This window comes from Gallus gallus, chromosome 2 (genome assembly GCF_016699485.2).
Source record: "Gallus gallus isolate bGalGal1 chromosome 2, bGalGal1.mat.broiler.GRCg7b, whole genome shotgun sequence".
Lineage (NCBI taxonomy): Eukaryota > Metazoa > Chordata > Aves > Galliformes > Phasianidae > Gallus > Gallus gallus.
The window spans coordinates 78,784,644-78,801,599 of record NC_052533.1 but is presented as its reverse complement, the minus strand read 5'-3'; positions in this window follow the sequence as shown (position 1 = coordinate 78,801,599).

The window sequence follows — 16,956 nt, the reverse complement described above, 5'->3', positions numbered from 1 at the left end:
ATCGTAAAACTTCACTTAGGTGAAGTTTGAACCTGAGTGCAAGATTAGTAGGTGAAGCTTATAGCAGGTAATTAATTGCTCCAGTGGAGGATACTAGGTGGAAGCAATCAGTTTTAAGTAAAGCCAGTGTTCTCTAGCATGGTAGACAAAAGTGATATATTAAGAATGCAGCAATACTGCAAAGTCCATGAGCAAAAGATATCTTAGTTTTAAGACATAAAGTATTAGATTATCAAATCAACACTTCCCAGAAAGTAGTAGCTTTTGGAGACTTTCAGATGTTCTCTGAAGACTCATTCTGAGTTAACATCCTCTGTAATCACCTCTGTTTTCTACCCATCTGTGACATTTCATTTGTTGCAAAAAGGATGAAAGTAAGAACATCCTAAAAATCATGCAGTGATTCTTACTCTAACCTCTGCTAATGAAGTGCGAGCTGATTAACTGTTTACAAGCATTGAATTAACTCCTCTGCTTGGAGACTTATATTGACTCAAAATATCCACAGATCAAATGTACATGTTCTCTTTGATTTTTTTATTGCACCCAACAGTACAGAGTCTGATAGCACAGAAAGGCTTCAACAGAAGCTCTAGTGTTGTGAAATAAACACATGACTTGTGAGATTACAGTATTTACTGGTGATCACAGCACTATCCAATTTCAACATCCTGTATGAGGAGACTGCAGCCGTGTAGGCATGTTTTTCTTGGTTACACTGCAGCATCCTTTTCTTAAGACATACTTCCAAGAAGTTGTATCACATGAGCAATGAGTAAATTTTGTGTAAAGCACCTTAAACTGTTTCTCAAATTAAACAGCACAATGTAAAATATAAACAATTATTTAATAGTTAAAACATTGAGCTATCATGTACTCAATTGGAAAAAAAAAAAAAATGTCCTCTGATTTCCCAGGCAGGTCATTCTTGAGTAGGAAATATTAGATAGATCAAAGAGCTTTAAAGACAGAGTAAGTTATAAAAGATCATTAATTTTCTCCTTATTCCTGGATAAGGAGTGTAAGATAGTATCAGACTATCACTAGAGAGGACTTACCCCAAATTAAATTAGTCAAATCAATCAAATAGAACCACTATGCAGCTGAAACACAAGGCTCAGAAGAAAATGTCATTTGAAGTTCCACTTGAAGTTGTTCCCCAGGCAGTTTGCAGTGGTATGTATATAATATAACATCACTTGGTAACGTGAGACAATTATTTTTGTATTTAGGGAAGGTAATTAGGAAAAAATGTTTAAATCACGGGAATACTTTTTTCCTCTTCTAAAAAGTTTGTCATTGGTTGGTCCTTCTGGCTACCAGGGTGCACTGCCAGCACAGATACAAATAGTCACCAACCAGAAGACCCAGATCTCTTTTTGCGGCGCTGCTCTCCAGGCCCTTGCTCCCGCAGTTTGTACATACAGTCAGGGCTACCCCATTCCAGGTGCAGAACCCAACACTTGCTCTTCTTCACACACATGGGGACCATCCTCAAATTTATCCAGATCTTGGTGCAAGGCCTCTCTGCCCACAAGGGAGTTAGCACTCCTCCCAGCTAAGCATCATCCACAAATTAACTTAATATAACTTCCAGATCTTTAGTAGAATCGACAGTGAAAACATGAAAGAGAAATGGCCTCAAAATGAAACACCACAGAATCTCACTGGAGACAAGTAGGAACTCTCAGTCCATGCCTCCCGTCACCCAACAAAGACGTGTTTCTGTTCTCCTGGGATGTTCATAGGGTCACAATGCTATGACCTTATGATTTGACGGGCCACCTCTCAGAAAACTGCTATAACTACAGGGATTCTGACATCAGAACACCAATTGTGGCATGAGCCAGACAGACAGCCAAGGCAGGCAGGCAGGACCCACAACTACAGCAAGCCAGCCAAGGCAGGCAGGCAGGGACTGTGACTCCAGACAGTCAGCCAAGGTATGCAGGCAGGGGCTTTGTCTCGAGCCAGCCTAGACAGGCAGGCAGGGGCCATGACTCCAGCGAGCAAGCCAAGGCAGGGAGGCAGGCAGGCAGGAGCCGTGACTCCAGCCAGTCAGCCAAGACAGGCAGGCAGGGGTCATGAATCCAGCAAGCAAGCAAAGGCAAAAAGGCAGGCAGGGGCCATGACTCCTGCCAGCCAACCAAGTCAGGCAGGCAGGGGCTGTGACTCCAGCCAGCCAGTGAACCAAGGCAGGCAGGCAGGGGCCAGGACTCCAGCCAGTCAGCCCAGGCAGGCAGGCAGGGGCTGTGTCTCCAGCCATCCAGCCTAGGCATGCTAGGCCTGGGCCATGACTCCAACCAGCCAGACAGCCAAGGCAGGCAGGCCGGGGACATGACTCAAGCCAGACAGCCAAGTCAGGCAGGCAGGCAGGGACTATGACTCCAACCAGTCAGCCAAGGCAGGCAGGCAGGAGCTGCAACTCCAGTCAGCCAGTCAAGGCAGGCAGGGGCCGTGACTCATGCCAGCCAGCCAAGGCAGGCAGGCAGGCAGGGGCCATGACTCCAGCCAGCCAGTCAGCCAAGGCAGGCAGGCAGGGGCTATGACTCCAGCCAGTTATCCAAGGGAGACAGGCAGGGGGCATGACTCCAGCCAGACAGTCAGCCAAGGCAGGCAGGCAGGGTCCATGACTCCAGCCAGACAGCCATAGTCAGGCAGGGAGGCAGGGGCCATAACTCCAGCCTATAGCCTAGGTAGGCAGGCAGGCAGGGTCCATGACTCCAAGCAGCCAGTCAGCCAAGGCAGGCAGGCAGGGGCCATGACTCCAGCCAGTCAGCCAAAACAGGCAGGCAGGGGCTGTGTCTCCAGCCATGCAGCCTAGGCAGGCAGGCCCGGGCCATGACTCCAACCAGACAGTCAGCCAAGGCAGGCAGGCAGGAGCTGCGACTCCAGTCAGGCAGCCAAGGTAGGCAGGCAGGCAGGGGCCATGACTCCAGCCAGTCAGCCAAGGCAGGCAGGCAGGCCAAGGCCATGACTCCAACCAGCCAGCTAAGGCACTCAGGCAGAAGCTGCAACTCCAGTCACCCAGTCAAGGCAAGCAGGCAGGGGCAATGACTCATGCCAGACAGCCAGTCAAGGCAGGCGGGCAGGGGCCATGACTCCAGCCAGTCATCCAAGGCAGGCAGGCAGGGTCCATGACACAAACCAGTCAGCCAGCCAAGGCAGGCAGGCAGGGACCATGACTCAAGCCAGTCAGCCAGCAGAGGCTGGCAGGCAGGTAGTCAGGGGCCATGACTCCAGCCAGCCAGCTAAGGCAGCCAGGCCGGGGCCATGACTCCAACCAGCCAGTTAAGGCACTCAGGCAGGAGCTGCAACTCCAGCCAGTCAGCCAAGGCAGGCAGGCAGGGGCCATGACTCCAGCCAGTCAGCCAAGGCAGGCAGGCCGGAGCTGTGTCTCCAGCCATCCAGACTAGGCAGGCAGGCAGGCCAGGGCCATGACTCCAACCAGCCAGTCAGCCAAGGCAGGCAGGCAGGAGCTGCGACTCCAGTCAGGCAGCCAAGGCAGGCAGGTAGGGGCCATGACTCCAGCCAGTCAGCCAAGGTAGGCAGGCCGGTGCTGTGTCTCCAGCCATGCAGACTAGGCAGGCAGGCCTGGGCCATGACTCCAACCAGCCAGTCAGCCAAGGCAGGCAGGCAGGTAGTCAGGGGCCATGACTCCAGCCAGTCAGCTAAGGCAGGCTAGGCATGGGTCATGACTCCCACCAGCCAGTCAGCCAAGGCAGGCAGGCAGGGGCCACGACTCCAATCGGTCAGCCAAAGCAGGCAGGCAAGCCAAGGCCATGACTCCAACCAGCCAGCTAAGGCAGACAGGCCGGGGCCATGAGTCCAGCCAGCCAGCTAAGGCACTCAGGCAGGAGCTGCAACTCCAGCCAGTCAAACGAGACAGGCAGGCAGTGGCCATGACTCCAGGCAGTTGGACAAGGCAGGCAGGCAGGGGCCATGATTCCAGACAGACAGTCAGCCAAGGCAGGCAGGCCTGGGCCATGACTCCAGCCAGCCAGTCAGCCATGGCAGGCAGGCAGCAGCTGCAACTCCACTCAGCCAGTCAAGGCAGGCAGGCAGGGGCCATGACTGCAGCCAGTCAGCTAAGGCAGGCAGTCAGGGTCCATGACTCCAGCCAGTCAGTCATCCAAGGCAGGCAGGCAGGGGCTGTGTCTACAGCCATCCATCCTAGGCAAGGTAGGCCTGGGCCATGACTCCAACCAGCCAGTCAGCCAAGGCAGGCAGGCAGGCCAAGGCCATGACTCCAACCAGCCACCTGAGGCAGACAGGCCGGGGCCATGACTCCAGCCAGCCAGCTAAGACACTCAGGCAGGAGCTGCAACTCCAGTCAGCCAGTCAAACGAGACAGGCAGGGGCCGTGACTCCAGCCAGTCAGTGTAAGAGACTATTCTTTTATATCATTGACTCAAAGTTTGCTGAGGAACAAGTCCAGGCAAGTCCTGGGCAAAGGCAGAGAAATCTTTTGTCGTGAGGACACTGATGGACAGGTCCTGGCTAAGGATTGTGAAATCCTCTAAGGAGCACAGATGGACAAGGCCAGGGGCATCGAGAGAGAGATAAGCTGCTGCTATTGGCCGGGAAACGGTCTTTTTGTGTGGACTTATCTCGAGGAAGATGGCCATCTCAGGAGGTATTCCCAGGACTCTTGCTCATGCACCCAGGAATGTCACGTAGGCAGGAGAAAATGGAGGATAAAAGAGGGTCCAACAGCCACGGCGAGGTAGAGGCTCATCTCGCACCACGACAGACTTGAGGGGTTCTCTGCCATCTGATCCTTCACCACAACAGAGAGGTTTATCTCTCACCACGACAGACTTGAGGGGTTCTCTGCCATCTGATCCTTCACCAAACGTGGAGATTGATCTCTGCGTGGAGACTGATCTCTCACCGCAACGTAGAGGCTTATCTCTCACCACGACAGACTTGAGGGGTTCTCTGCCATCTGATCTCTCACCGCAGCGTGGAGGCTGATCTCTCACCACGACATGAGCTTTCTGCCTTCAGATCCTTCTCTACGGACCGTTTGCTGACGGACTTCCCTGGGCCTGCTACCTGAGACCTGCTGCTTCCTCCCTGACCTGCACCCTCTCGTTGCCCAAGACCGACCTCGCTGCTCCTGCCCTTCGGCCTCGGACCGTCGGAACATCGTGCAACGGGACTGCTGCCGGATCCTGGTGGTGACTATCCCCGCGTTACGCAATTCTTGCCTCTTTCTATCTTTTCTATCGCTCGCCTTCCCTTCCCCATCACCCCAATCCTTAATAGTGTCCGTCCTCCCCTTTCTTCATCTCCCTTATTAACATTTGTAATAAACTGGTCGGACCAACATTTGAACCGTTGTTTCTTAATCTCACGCCGGGCATACATATTTCAAAGAACCTCCTCTCCCTCCTATAAATTGGAGCAAGACAGTCAGCCAAGGCAGGCAGGCTGGAGCTGTGTCTCCAGCCATTCAGACTAGGCAGGCAGGCCTGGGCCATGACTCCAACCAGCCAGTCAGCCAAGGCAGTCAGGCAGGGGCCACAACTCCAACTGGTCAGCCCAGGCAGGCAGGCAGGTAATGGCCATGACTCCAGCTAGTCAGCTAAGGCAGGCAGACAGGAGCTGCAACTCCAGTCAGCCAGTCAAGGCAGGCAGGCAGGGGCCGTGATTCAAGCCAGCCAGCCAAGGCAGGCAGGCAGGGGCCGTGATTCAAGCCAGCCAGCCAAGGCAGGCAGGGAGGGGCCATGACTCCAGTCAGACAGCCTAGGTAGGCAGGCAGGCAGGGTCCATGACTCCAGCCAGCCAGTCAGCCAAGGCAGGCAGGCCGGAGCTGTCTCCAGCCATCCCGCCTAGGCAGGCAGGCCTGGGCCATGACTCCAACCAGATAGTCAGCCAAGGCAGACAGGCAGGAGCTGCGACGCCAGTCAGCCAGCCAAGGTAGTCAGGCAGGTAGGGGTTATGGCTACAGCCAGTCAGCCAGCCTAGGCAGGCAGGCCTGTGCCATGACTCCAGCCAGCCACTCAGCCATGGCAGGCAGGCAGCAGCTGCAACTCCAGTCAGCCAGTCAAGGCAGGCAGGCAGGGGCCGTGACTCAAGCCAGTCAGCCATAATCAGGCAGGCAGGCAGGGTCCATGACTCCAGCCAGTCAGTCATCCAAGGCAGGCAGGCAGGGGACATGACTCCAGCCAGTTGGACAAGGCAGGCAGGCAGGGGCCATGACTCAAGCCAGCCAGTCAGCCATGGCAGGAAGGCAGGGGCCATGACTCCAGCCAGCCAGTCAGCCAAGGCAGGCAGGCAGGGGCTATGACTCCAACCAGTCATCCAAGGCAGACAGCCCAGGCAGGCAGGCAGGGGCTGTGTCTCCAGCCATCCAGCCTAGGCATGCTAGGCCTGGGCCATGACTCCAGCCAGTCAGTCATCCAAGGCAGGCAGGCAGGGGACATGACTCCAGCCAGTTGGACAAGGCAGGCAGGCAGGGGCCATGACTTCAGCCAGTCAACCAAGGCAGGCAGGCAGGGGCCATGACTCCAGCCAGCCAGTCAGCCTAGGCAGGCAGGCAGGGGCTATGACTCCAACCAGCCAGCTAAGGGAGACAGGCCTGGGCCATGACTCCAGCCAGTCAGCTAAGGCACTCAGGCAGGAGCTGCGACTCCAGTCTTGCAGCCAAGGCAAGCAGGTAGGGGCCATGACTACAACCAGCCAGCTAAGGCAGACAGGCAGGAGCTGCAACTCCAGTCAGCCAGTCAAGGCAGGCAGGCCGGGGCCGTGACTCAAGCCAGTCAGCCAAGGCTGGCAGGCAGGCAGGCCAAGGCCATGACTCCAACCAGCCAGCTAAGGCAGGCAGGCCGGGGCCATGACTCCAGCCAGCCAGATAAGGCAGGCAGGCAGGAGCTGCAACTCCAGTCAGCCAGTCAAGGCAGGCAGGCAGGGGCCAAGACTCCAACTGGCCAGCCCAGGCAGGCAGGCAGGCAGGGGCCATGACTCCAGCTAGTCAGCTAAGGCAGGCAGACAGGAGCTGCAAGTACAGTCAGCCAGTCAAGGCAGGCAGGCAGGGGCCGTGATTCAAGCCAGCCAGCCAAGGCAGGCAGGCAGGCAGGGGCCATGACTCCAGGCAGACAGCCTAGGTAGGCAGGCAGGCAGGCATGGGCCATGACTCCAGCCAGACAGGCTAGGTAGGCAGGCAGGCAGGGACCATGACTCCAGCCAGCCAGTCAGCCAAGGCAGCCAGGGTCCATGACTCCAGCCAGCCAGTCAGCCAAGGCAGGCAGGCAGGGGCCATGACTCCAGCCAGTCAACCAAGACAGGCAGGCAGGGGCCATGAGTCCATCCAGCCAGTCAGCCAAGGCAGGCAGGCAGGGGTCAAGACACCAGCCAGTCAGCCAAGGCAGGAAGGCCGGAGCTGTGTCTCCAGCCATCCAGACTAGGCAGGCAGGCAGGCCTGGGCCATGACTCCAACCAGCCAGTCAGCCAAGGCAGGCAGGCAGGAGCTGCAACTCCAGTCAGCCAGTCAAGGCAGGCAGGCAGGCAGGGGCCATGACTCCAACTGGTCAGCCCAGGCAGGCAGGCAGGTAGGGACCATGACTCCAGCTAGTCAGCTAAGGCAGGCAGACAGGAGCTGCAACTCCAACCAGCCAGTCAAGGCAGGCAGGCAGGGGCCATGACTCCAACTGGTCAGCCCAGGCAGGCAGGCAGGTAGGGACCATGACTCCAGCTAGTCATCTAAGGCAGGCAGACAGGAGCTGCAAGTCCAGTCAGCCAGTCAAGGCAGGCAGGCAGGCAGGAGCTGCGACTCCAGTCAGTCATCCAAGGCAGGCAGGCAGGCAGGGGCCATGACTCAAGCCAGACAGCCTAGGTAGGCAGGCAGGCATGGGCCATGACTCCAGCCAGCCAGTCAGCCAAGGCAGGCATGCAGGGGCCACGATTCCAACCGGTCAGCCAAGGCAGGCATGCAGGCCAAGGCCATGACTCCAGCTAGCCAGCTAAGGCAGACAGGCTGGGGCCATGACTCCAGCCAGCCAGCTAAGGCACTGAGGCAGGAGCTGCAAGTCCATTCAGCCAGTCAAGGCAGGCAGGCAGGGGCCGTGACTCCAGCCAGTCAACCAAGGCAGGCAGGCCTGGGCCATGACTCCAGCTAGTCAGCTACGGCAGGCAGGCAGGGGCCATGACTCCAACCAGCTAGTCAGCCAAGGCAGGTAGGCAGGGGTCAAGACACCAGCCAGTCAGCCAAGGCAGGAAGGCCGGAGCTGTGTCTCCAGCCATCCAGACTAGGCAGGCAGGCCTGGGCCATGACTCCAACCAGCCAGTCAGCCAAGGCAGGCAGGCAGGAGCTGCGACGCCAGTCAGCCAGCCAAGGTAGTCAGGCAGGTAGGGGTTATGGCTACAGCCAGTCAGCCATCCAAGGCAGGCAGGCAGGGGCCATGACTCCAGCCAGCCAGCTAAGGCACTCAGGCAGGAGCTGCAACTCCAGTCAGCCAGTCAAGGCAGGCAGGCAGGGGCCGTGACTCCAGCCAGTCAACCAAGGCAGGCAGGCCTGGGCCATGACTCCAGCTAGTCAGCTACGGCAGGCAGGCAGGGGCCATGACTCCAACCAGCTAGTCAGCCAAGGCAGGTAGGCAGGGGTCAAGACACCAGCCAGTCAGCCAAGGCAGGAAGGCCGGAGCTGTGTCTCCAGCCATCCAGACTAGGCAGGCAGGCCTGGGCCATGACTCCAACCAGCCAGTCAGCCAAGGCAGGCAGGCAGGAGCTGCGACGCCAGTCAGCCAGCCAAGGTAGTCAGGCAGGTAGGGGTTATGGCTACAGGCAGTCAGCCATCCAAGGCAGGCAGGCAGGGGCCATGACTCCAGCCAGCCAGCTAAGGCACTCAGGCAGGAGCTGCAACTCCAGTCAGCCAGTCAAGGCAGGCAGGCAGGGGCCGTGACTCCAGCCAGTCAATCAAGGCAGCCAGGCCTGGGCCATGCCTCCATCCAGCCAGTCAGCCAAGGCAGGCAGGCAGGAACTTCGACTCCAGTCAGGCAGCAATGGCAGGCAGGCCGGGGCCATGAGTCCAGCCAGCCAGATAAGGCAGGCAGGCAGGAGCTGCAACTCCAGTCAGCCAGTCAAGGCAGGCAGGCAGGGGCCAAGACTCCAACTGGTCAGCCCAGGCAGGCAGGCAGTTAGGGGCCAAGACTCCAGCTAGTCAGCTAAGGCAGGCAGACAGGAGCTGCAAGTCCATTCAGCCAGTCAAGTCAGGCAGGCAGGGGCCGTGACTCCAGCCAGTCAACCAAGGCAGGCAGGCAGGGGCCATGACTCTAGCCAGCCAGTCAGCCAAGGCAGGCAGGCAGGGGCCATGACTCCAACCAGTCATCCAAGGCAGACAGGCAGGGTCCATGACTCCAGCCAGCCAGTCAGCCAAGGCAGGCAGGCAGGGGCCATGACTCTAGCCAGCCAGTCAGCCAAGGCAGGCAGGCCGGAGCTGTGTCTCCAGCCATCCAGCCTAGGCAGGCAGGCCTGGGCCATGACTCCAACCAGCCAGTCAGCGAAGACAGGCAGGCAGGAGCTGCCACTCCAGTCAGGCAACATAGGTAGGCAGGCAGAGGCCATGACTCAAGCCAGACAGCCTAGGTAGGCAGGCAGTCAGGGGCCAAGACTTCAGCCAGACTGTCACCCAAGGCAGGCAGGCAGGGGCCATGACTCCAGCCAGCCAGTCAGCCATGGCAGGAAGGCAGGAGCCATGACTCCAGCCAGCCAGTCAGCCAAGGCAGGCAGGCAGGGGCTATGACTCCAACCAGTCACCCAAGGCAGACAGGCAGGGGCCATGACTCCAGCCAGCCAGTCAGCCAAGGCAGGCAGGCAGGGGCCATGACTCTAGCCAGCCAGTCAGCCAAGGCAGGCAGGCAGGGGTCAAGACTCCAGCCAGTCAGCCAAGGCAGGCAGGCCGGAGCTGTGTCTCCAGCCATCCAGCCTAGGCAGGCAGGCCTGGGCCATGACTCCAACCAGCCAGTCAGCGAAGACAGGCAGGCAGGAGCTGCCACTCCAGTCAGGCAACCTAGGTAGGCAGGCAGGGGCCATGACTCAAGCCAGACAGCCTAGTTAGGCAGGCAGTCAGGGGCCAAGACTTCAGCCAGACAGTCACCCAAGGCAGGCAGGCAGGGGACATGACTCCAGCCAGTTGGACAAGGCAGGCAGGCAGGGGCCATGACTCCAGCCAGCCAGTCAGCCAAGGCAGGCAGGCAGGGGCTATGACTCCAACCAGTCATCCAAGGCAGACAGGCAGGGGCCATGACTCCAGCCAGACAGTCAGCCAAGGCAGGCAGGCAGGGGCCATGACTCCAGCCAGACAGCCATAGTCAGGCAGGGAGGCAGGGGCCATAACTCCAGCCTATAGCCTAAGTAGGCAGGCAGGCAGGGTCCATGACTCCAGCCAGTCAGCCAAGGCAGGCAGGCAGGGGCTGTGTCTACAGCCATCCAGCCTAGACAGGCAGGCTTGGGCCGTGACTCCAGCCAGCCAGTCAGCCAAGGCAGGCAGGCAGGGGCTATGACTCCAACCAGCCAGTTAAGGGAGACAGGCCTGGGCCATTACTCCAGCCAGCCAGCTAAGGCACTCAGGCAGGAGCTGCGACTCCAGTCTTGCAGCCAAGGCAAGCAGGTAGGGGCCATGACTACAACCAGCCAGCTAAGGCAGACAGGCAGGAGCTGCAACTCCAGTCAGCCAGTCAAGGCAGGCAGGCCGGGGCCGTGACTCAAGCCAGTCAGCCAAGGCTGGCAGGCAGGCAGGCCAAGGCCATGACTCCAACCAGCCAGCTAAGGCAGGCAGGCCGGGGCCATGACTCCAGCCAGCCAGATAAGGCAGGCAGGCAGGAGCTGAAACTCCAGTCAGCCAGTCAAGGCAGGCAGGCAGGGGCCAAGACTCCAACTGGCCAGCCCAGGCAGGCAGGCAGGCAGGGGCCATGACTCCAGCTAGTCAGCTAAGGCAGGCAGACAGGAGCTGCAAGTACAGTCAGCCAGACAAGGCAGGCAGGCAGGGGCCATGACTCCAGGCAGACAGCCTAGGCAGGCAGGCAGGCAGGCATGGGCCATGACTCCAGCCAGACAGGCTAGGTAGGCAGGCAGGCAGGGGCCATGACTCCAGCCAGTCAACCAAGACAGGCAGGCAGGGGCCATGAGTCCATCCAGCCAGTCAGCCAAGGCAGGCAGGCAGGGGTCAAGACACCAGCCAGTCAGCCAAGGCAGGAAGGCCGGAGCTGTGTCTCCAGCCATCCAGACTAGGCAGGCAGGCAGGCCTGGGCCATGACTCCAACCAGCCAGTCAGCCAAGGCAGGCAGGCAGGAGCTGCAACTCCAGTCAGCCAGTCAAGGCAGGCAGGCAGGGGCCATGACTCCAACTGGTCAGCCCAGGCAGGCAGGCAGGTAGGGACCATGACTCCAGCTAGTCAGCTAAGGCAGGCAGACAGGAGCTGCAAGTCCAGTCAGCCAGTCAAGGCAGGCAGGCAGGCAGGAGCTGCGACTCCAGTCAGTCATCCAAGGCAGGCAGGCAGGCAGGGGCCATGACTCAAGCCAGACAGCCTAGGTAGGCAGGCAGGCATGGGCCATGACTCCAGCCAGCCAGTCAGCCAAGGCAGGCAGGCAGGGGTCAAGACTCCAGCCAGTCAGCCAAGGCAGGCAGGCAGGAACTTCGACTCCAGTCAGGCAGCTATGGCAGGCAGGCCGGGGCCATGAGTCCAGCCAGCCAGCTAAGGCAGGCAGGCAGGAGCTGCAACTCCAGTCAGCCAGTCAAGGCAGGCAGGCAGGGGCCAAGACTCCAACTGGTCAGCCCAGGCAGGCAGGCAGTTAGGGGCCATGACTCCAGCTAGTCAGCTAAGGCAGGCAGACAGGAGCTGCAAGTCCATTCAGCCAGTCAAGTCAGGCAGGCAGGGGCCGTGACTCCAGCCAGTCAACCAAGGCAGGCAGGCAGGGGCCATGACTCTAGCCAGCCAGTCAGCCAAGGCAGGCAGGCAGGGGCCATGACTCTAGCCAGCCAGTCAGCCAAGGCAGGCAGGCCGGAGCTGTGTCTCCAGCCATCCAGCCTAGGCAGGCAGGCCTGGGCCATGACTCCAACCACCTAGTCAGCCAAGGTAGGCAGGCAGGAGCTGCGATCCAGTCAGCCAGCCTAGGCAGGCAGGCCTGGGCCATGACTCCAGCCAGCCAGTCAGCCATGGCAGGCAGGCAGCAGCTGCAACTCCAGTCAGCCAGTCAAGGCAGGCAGGCAGGAGCTGCAACTCCAGTCAGCTAGTCAAGGCAGGCAGGCAGGGCCCATGGCTCTAGTCAGCCAGTTTAGGCAGGACACTTTTGAAAGACCAAAATTTTATATATAAATATGCTTTCCTTCACTATTGATGTTTTCTTTGTACTCCTTTGTTTATATCAATTTCAGTTTGCTTGGACTGTGTATGTATCACTGTCAGTGGTTTACAGGCTGGTTCAGCCACCACAAAGTAATTTTCTAAATAAGATATTGGACTGCAATATAACCCGGGGAAGTACAGGCTGGTGACTCTCTTCTCTGTACGTGGGAAGTTCGTGGAACTGATCCCCCTTGACGACGTGCTTGATTACACGAGCAATGAGCATGTGATCCACGACAGCCAGCATGGCTTCACCAGGGGAAAGTCACGCTTAACCAATCTGGTGGCCTTCTATGATGGAGTGACAGTGTTGGTGGACAAAGGGAAGGCGACTGATGTCATATACCTGGGTTTGTGCAACGCCTTTTACATGGTCCCCCACCACATCCTTATCTCCAAATTGGAGGGATGTGGATTTGATGGGTGGACCACCTGATGGATAAGGAATTGGTTGAAAGGCCACAGTCAGAGGGTGGCAGGAGGAGCTGTTGGAGAGGACCCAGAGGAGGGCCGTAAAGATTATCAGAATGCTGGAGCAGCTCTGGACAGGCTGAGGGAGCTGGGCTTGTTAAGCCTGGAGAAAAGAAGGCTGCAAGATGACCTAATTGCAGCCTTTCAGGACCTACAGGGGGCCTGTAAACAGGAGAGGAGTCAACTCTTTGAAGGGATAGATAATAGCAGGACAAGGGGAAGTGGTTTTAAGTTGAAGGAGGGAAGGTTTAGGTTGGATGTCAGGGGGAAGTTCTTTACTATGAGAGTGGTAAGGTGCTGGAACAGGCTGTCCAGTAAGGTTGTGGATGTCCTATCCCTGGAGGTGTTCAAGGCCAGGATGGGACTGGGGCAACCTGGTCTAGTATTACATGTGGAGCTTGGCAGCCCTGCCTGTGGTGGTGGGGGGGGGGGGGTTGGACATTCATGATAATCGAGGTTCCTTCCAACCTGGGCCATTCTGTGATAACACACTATTATACAATACAATACAATACAATTATAATTGAAACTAATAAATAAAATGAGAGAGAGCATCCAAAAACTGAAGGCCTTACTCTATATAAGCTTGAGTGATATGGCACTGGCAACAGAGACAAGCCAGATGGTCGAAAAGGAAAAAGGTGGGTCTTGTGATCTACAATTTAGATGTCAGGGGGAAGTTTTTTACTGAGAGAGTGTTGAAGTCCTCGTAGAGGCTCCCCAGAGAAGTTGTGGATGCCCCTTCTAAGGAGTTGTTTAAGACCAAGTTGTATGGGGTTCTGGGCAGTCTGATCTAGTACTTGATCTAATAGCTGGCAATCCTGCCTGTGGAGGGAGTTGGAACTTGATGATCCTTGGGCTCCCCTCTAAGCATGGTTTGCATGGTATCTTTTTCCCATACCTATTTATTTCACATATGGATTAACAAGCAAAAACTTCTGAATGTGCCATTCGTATGCACAAATAATGATTTCTGCTAATGATCTGTTATGACAAAAACTAGATTTCTGAAATAGGACTGCATCAGAGGTGTGCTCCATACCTTAATGTTTCTTTGCAACTCAAAGCTTTTCAGATACAATTGAATTTCATTACCCATTCTATTTTATTTTCTGGGAAATAATCTTTTTCTTTCTATATCTAACTTGTATTCTGTGACTAGCATAACGAGTATGACTAATTACTGAGCAAAGCTTGTTGTTAACATTTCTCAACAAAATAAGGGACTTGTGGAAACTTCCCATGAATTAACTGTTTTTTTAATGAATCTAACAATTTCTTTTCTCCACTAATGTGTTGATATTTCCTCTAAGCCTTGGTATAAACTTCACTAATGTTCTTTTAGTTAAGTGTTATGCAAATTTTAGAGCTCGAATTTGAGAAATGTAATATTTATTGACTAAGTTTGTAATTATACCTATTTATCTATTTTTGATCTGGTGCTTCCTATGGCAGAAGCTAGTTTTCAATCACTTATAACCTTATCTGAATTGAACCAACTGGCAGAATTTTACATGCTTCTGGACAACTCAATGTCATGTAAATGTTTAAACAAAACCGGGTTGCTCATTTATAAAAATGAGGCGGGGGGGGGGGGGAGGGAAATCTACTAGTTTACAAATATTCAGTCTTTTAAAATCCATTTTCTGTAGATATCTTAGGACTAAGGTCTTGAAATCTTCAAGTAGGTCCTGAATAGAAGATGATAAACTTTAAAACAAAACAAAACAAAACAACTCTGGTTTATATTTCTTCATTAGCTGTTTTATAGGTTTTAGAAAGTAAATCTTCAGTGTGTTACTGAAAACCGCTCACATAAATAGTGTCTATACTACATATAAAGTGAAGTGAACATTCTCCAGCTTTCCCATAATGGGCCATCAAAACTTGATGGAGCATCACTGCCCTATGCTCACAGTGTTTATGATCTCTTAGAGAATGTTGTCCTTTTCTTATTTCTCTTGCAGTTGTCTAATAAGCAGGGTGTGATCATCTCTTTTCAGCAGAAAAGGGTAATTATCAGGATACAAGACATAATAATGCAGAGGAGATGAAAACAGGGCAAGAACAGGAGCCAGAGCAAGGACTGGAACTGACAGACAAGGAAACAAGCATCTTCTATTGTGCATCCCTGCACACACAGTATACTTCTTGCAGCATATTGTGACAGCCTGGCTTCTGGTCTGCAAAGCAGCTGTTTTATTCTTCAGTTTTCCCTAATATCTTCTGGGATTCTATAAACACGAGTAAGCAAATAAATAAAAATGTCCACAGGGCCAATAAAGCCTCCTTCTAATCTGCCCTCCTTGGACTCTCTTCCAGGAAGTGAGTCTAGTTAAGATATCTTCACAGTAAATTGTGAAGCATGCCCATGTCACAAACATCTCTAGAGACTGGATGTGGGCAACAGCTGAATTTATTGCATCTCCCTACATACCCACAAGATGCTCTTTTCTTCCAGAGATATTTCTGTTGTGGGACCTTTGGCTTGACTGACCTCCAAACCAACTCATAGCAATAGATATTGGGACAATGAATCAATTCCTGCAGTTCTGGCAGTTGTTTCATCTTCATAACTGAACCTGAAGAGTCATGGAGGTTCAGATTTCATGGGATGTTTCACAAGCATGAATTGGGATAATATTTTCTCTTGCAGCTGTTCAGGTTTCCTGTACTAAAGCTACTTCTTTCTGGGGTTGCCATGATCTTAGAGGGGAAGAAGACTCCAGATCCTATGGCAGGGAATGAATCTTGTTCCATACCCAAATGCTCTGAATCGGAGTACCGTTCTGACCAATTAGGTTAACAAGGTAGCATCTGCTGGATCCAGAACAGGACTATGTGTATTTTGTTTTTCTGAAAGCTGACTGAATTTTGAGATAGATTAGTTCTTTCTATTTGTGCTAAAACCAGACATGACCTATGCTCTTCTGATCAAAGGACATTTCAAAAGAATAATTATTCTTTTTATGATACACTTACCTCTTGTTCTGAAGTTATTTCTGTCACCTCTTCCCCCTCTTATCTGGAGTTTATCCTTTTCACTTCCTTTCTTAACAATACTTGTGTAGATAGGTGAGCTGATAAATTTCTCATGTCTGGATGGAAGAGAAGTGTGAGAAGTGCAGCACATATCACTGAGCAGCAAATGCAGGCTACTCCAGAAGAGAAGACAAGATGGGAGCTGAGGGTTAACAGTAAGGCATAGACATTGGCCTCACCAGCAAAGTGGACAGTCACACAATACCTGAACTGCAGCAAGTCCAGTGATAGTAACCCATTTCATCCAACAGAGAAGTGATCATCAGATAAGCTGATGAGGAAACAGCCCAAGCCAAGAAGTCGGTGGGTCATGGTATGGTTCAGATCAGCAAAATATTTAGCAAAACACAGATCAGGTCAAGACTAAGGGAGAGATTCTGAGCCTAAATGCACTTGCTAAGAGTAGGGGGGAGCACCTGGCAGGAATGCTCACAGCTCTTCCTCACATGGGTCTTTTCATAGCAATCTGATCCGAAGTTATATAGCTGTACTGTATCAGAGCTAGTCATGGGTGCAAGAAGAAAAACCCAGAGGTATGTTGGGATGTGTGCCTAGGATCATGGCACCAGAAGGCTTCCTGCACAGGGAAGTTTGTAGAGTGATTTTTCAGGCCTTGCCTTTTGTCTAGGTAGATGTTAGACTTTGACCATAGGAGCGGAAGGAATCAGAGTTGTGTTTTTTCTATCATTTGGAGATTAATGTATTGGAGGAGTTTGTGATTCCAAGGCACACCAGACTGCTTTGAAGTGATTTGTGTGTTGTTCTTTTTATCTAGTATCAAACAATTTTTTTCCCCCCAGTTTCAGAATTTTCACATCCTAGCTATTGTGTAAAGGAGAAAGCATTAAAACTTCATTGATTTTCAACAAACTGTTGAAAGCATGTGTTCCATGCACAAGATATATCTGTGCAGGGTCAATATATAAAGAAATATATCAGATGAGCAACAACATTGGCAGATAAGGAGTTTATTATTAAAAAATATCAACCTTTTTATTGGATGTGTAATACATCGAGAATTCATTTTGTTACAATTTGGGAATGTAATTGATAATATTATATGATACAACTTTTACCACATGAGAAGAAAGTCGCTG